This window comes from Alexandromys fortis, unplaced genomic scaffold (assembly GCF_014885135.2).
Source record: "Alexandromys fortis isolate MF-2015 unplaced genomic scaffold, M_Fortis_MF-2015_v1.1 scaffold_18, whole genome shotgun sequence".
NCBI classification, from domain to species: Eukaryota; Metazoa; Chordata; class Mammalia; order Rodentia; family Cricetidae; genus Alexandromys; species Alexandromys fortis.
The window spans coordinates 1,065,437-1,069,795 of NW_026067897.1; the positions used below are offsets into that span (position 1 = coordinate 1,065,437).

A 4,359-nucleotide genomic window follows, 5' to 3' on the forward strand; every position below is an offset into this window, starting at 1 on the left:
GAGAGAGAGAGAGAGAGAGAGAGAGAGAGAGAGAGAGAGAGAGAGAGAGAGAGAGCAGAAGAGAGGGAGCAGGAGAGGGGACAGGGGTGAAGGAGGAGGAGAGAGGGAACAGGAGAGAGGGGGCAGGAGAGAGGGGCAGGGAGGGAGCAAGCCTGAGTAGTGATCAGAGACTGTCTAGGTTTGAATGCTGAGAGAGGAACTAGTTAGTACACTCTAATGGTTAATGTTAATTCTCAACTTGACGGACACTCTAACTAGATCTCTGGGCATTCTTAAGGGATGTAAATTTTTTAATCACTCTAATTGTTGGTGTGTGTGAGTATTCTCTGAGGAGGGGACCCTAGACAGTATAAAATAAAGAATACAAGTTAAGAATTGCAGAGGCTGGCTCTCTTTTCATTACCAGCAATGCAATGTGACCAGTTGCTTTAGTCACACAATGCTTTTACTTTGCCTACACAGTGATTGAGTGTTTGAAACATTAGACAAAATAAATTCCATACTGAATTACTTCTGCCAGAGTGTTTTTTAATCACAGTGACAGGAAATGAAACTAGACATAATCTAAAGATCACTTTGAGTAATTATTTCATAGAATTTAAACTCATACATAATTGTTTCCTGCACTGAACCAAGAATAATTTGGGGCATAGAAAATAATTAACTAATAGCATGGATGTGAAGAACATATTCCCCCCCACACACATATTCAACATATAGATGGAAGAACATACATTGCATTGGTATATGATTAAAGTTTATCTAAGATTTTTATTTGCATGATAAATAATGGACCATCACACATGCACTCATTTGCAGATGATATAAATGTAAGTTAAAAGTGAATTGTAAAAGGCTAATTAGAATTATGGGGATAATTTAAAGTCCTATGGATAACATTGTTGGGACTAATTGAGTCCTGGCCTTCAGCTGCTCTTCCCTCCTAGAACCTTCTAATTAAAGTTACTAGAAGCTGTGCCTAGTTAGAGGATGAGAGGATGGGATTATCACCTGTTGACCATTGACTGCAGTGTATTTAAGTCTACATGGTGTTAATAAAGAGGGGCTTTCTGAACCAGTGTTTAAGGTGTGCATGTCGGTCTGTCTCTGCGTGTCTGTTCTCAACCTCCAACCCCTTGCCGGAAGCTCGAGAACTGGGTTCTAGCACACAGAGCGCAGACAGGGGGGCGTGGTGCGTGGCATAACATGATTACATCATCAAATGCTTAGAAATCAAATTAGTTTCCTGACAACCCTCAATATAACAATATCTGCACTTTATACAAGGCATGATGCCTATAGAGTGAATTCCCACAATACATTACTTTATTACAGTCAATTCCTTCAATGATCTCTTCTTATATTGTACACTAAGTCCTCTGTGATACAGTTCAAACTATGATCACAGCAACTGTGGTGTGCAGCTGAATCAGTGACACAGCACTGGCACCTAAGTCATCTTCTGCTGTTTTAATAACATAAAATTTAAATTTAACCTAACTCTCCAGTTTATAGCTCAGTATGAGCCATGCTCTTGCGAGCACTTTCCTAGACACAGCAGGCCTATGACAATGATGCTGGCCACTCTTACTCTGCATTTTCCTCCAAATATTGGTGTTCATTTGTTTTGGTATAATTTTCTTCCTCCTGAGTATTCCTAGAATGCTCATCCACGAATATTCATCCAAACACCTATATCACAGGCCATGGAACATTCCTAGCAATTTTATTTCCAGAAATTATTTAAGGAGTGCAAATTTTTTATTACAAACTACATGTAAGATATAATTCTGGGTGAACTTGTCAAAATAAATAAACTTGGCTTCTCCTAGCAACGAATGGAAAGTAGAATTGGAGATCATTTTGCAATTTGAGGAAGTGAATTTAGGATTAAATCCCTAGGTTGTCTGTTGTGCGTCAGCTTTGATATACAGCTCAAAATCTTGAATGGGATAGAACTGTTCAACCCTATCCACAGTATCTTGCATAAATTTTGGCACTGATTAACACAGGTGCACATTCTAATTTCATAGATATTTCCAACATCAGCAAAAAAACAAGATTTTTTCTCATGAAAGTTAAACTTATGGGTTCATTAACAACTAAAAAGCATATTCAGACATTAACACTGTAAATAAAACAGATTAAGGGATGTTAAAGCTAGGTCTTTTCATAGAGAAATCTTGTAATACCGTGTCAAAGGAACATTTTGGCCAGTTATTATAAAGGTCATTATAGCCTTTTCATCTGCTTTGATAGTTATCTCTACTGCATAATACTAGTTTTAATTAGACACATAATTTTAAGACTTATTTATATTTATTTGTTTGTGTTTGTGTATGTGTGTAGTGATCCGTGTAGTTCAAAAGGGGCATGAGGAACCCAGGATCTGGAGTTACAAGTACTTATGAACCATCTAATGTATACAATGAGAACTAAAGTTAGAACTTTGGAAGAGAAGAAAGCACCCTTAACCACTGTGCCATCTCCCCAGCCTAACTAGGACATTATTCGGGAAAAGCATACTAAGTACTTCAAAGTAATCATTAGCAGAAATCTTAATCAGTTTTCAGGCAACTTGTCGATCACACCCAAAGAAATAAGCTTTGCATGCAACACCTAATAAAATTTAAAAATTTTAAATAAAATTTATATTAAAAAATCCTTTGTATTTTAAGAAAAAAGAAATACAAACTTTAGGAAAATTTTATTTCCAGTGATAAATTATGTTACTGAATTACATACTGAAATCCACGTTTACCCAGAAGTCATTTCACATGACAGTGACATACATTTCACCGTCTCAGCACTCATGAATCTTGGTCTCAATACAGGAAACAATTACGTATGCGTTTAAATTCTACTGAAATAACTAGTAAATAAGTCAAGATTATCTTTATAGATTTTTCACTTTACATATAAATATTATCATTTTCCAATAATTTTATTTTATTAACAGTTCTGCAAAGTAGAAATAAGAAAAAATTATAAAAGTGGGTTCTGTTTCCTAAGAAGTAATGTCTTCAGATACCAGCATGCAGATAATGTGAAGTATTAATAACTCATCAATGGACTCTCCCAGTTTTCTTATTTAGTCTGATTTCTTTCCCATAGCATTGTCAATGAGGTCCATAGAATACAAGTAAATTGTTCTACCTATGACATGAGTTGGTACTCTGCTGTATAGATAAAATAAGAAGTCAAATTTTATTAACCTAATCTGAACTAGAAAAATTAATAGAAATGAAAATTCTAATTTCCGCTGAATTGTTAGTAGCTGGGCCAAAGTATGAGTCTGTTTTCACTGTCTATAAAGGGCTATAATATGAAAACAAATCAAGATTATTGGATTGTTTATAGCTTATTATTAGCATCTTCCAAAGTAATATACGTGTCATGGTTTATAATAGGAGCCTTGGGTTAAAACAGGAGCCTTATGATCTTCCCTACTATGATGTTATTTAGGGTCCATCATTTAGTATATGTTAAAAATTAATTAGGAACAAACTAATAGTGGCTTGTTTAGGACCAGTATGGTGGTCTTAGAGATGATGACATTAAATTTATTGAAAATGAATGGGCTGTCTCATATTTATGTCATCTCCATTGACATTTTAATTAGGTTAAGTTGTTGTAGTGGCTTATGCCAATAATTCTAGCATTTAGAGAGCTGACCTGACAGAGCCCATAGGTATGTGTCCATTCTACCTTGACTAAAGGTCACAGAGTTGGAACTTCTGTTTCTTGAAGGTTATTGTCAACAGGTGTCGCTAATATTCAGACCTGGTATTTCAGGTATTAAGAAGTAGATCTGTTTCTGCCTCAAACAAAGGTCCCACCTTGCTTTAGGCCAGAGAGTTCAGCCCTCTCAAGTTTGTTGTCAACAGGTGTGACTAACATTCAGACCTGGTATTTCAGGTATTAAGAAGTAGGTCTGTTTATACCTCAAAGGAAAGGCTAAGGAACCAACTTAGTTCTTACTGCCTTAAAGGAGTAGGAATAACAATGGATTCCACCCAGGGAGTGGTTTGCCTACAGAATGTTTTGATATAGGCTGTGAGTGTTACTTTTCTTGTTCTGGTAACAGAATGTTTAACTAAGAATGTAGCCCATAATCCTTTAACTGGTCTCTTCACTCCCTGTATCATGTTAATACAATTTGATCTTACTCCTACCTTTTAGGGTCGGGGTATTTAAGTAAATGAAAATTAAATGCAGGCAGTTTTTAATATTCACTGGAACTCCCTCCGGATAATATCCTACGCTTCTGTTTGTTATTTTTCTTTTTTTTATTATTTATTTATTTATTAAAGATTTCTGTCTCCCTGTCACCGCCTCCCATTTCCCTCCCCCTCCCCC

At 35.9% G+C, this 4,359-nt stretch overlaps 1 protein-coding gene across 1 annotated transcript in view; it reads right to left on the minus strand.

Annotated features, from left to right (window-relative positions):
• The window catches only part of Mmp16 (matrix metallopeptidase 16), a 179,262-nt gene that overhangs the window by 5,347 nt on the left and 169,556 nt on the right, over positions 1 to 4,359 (minus strand). The window lies entirely within an intron of this gene.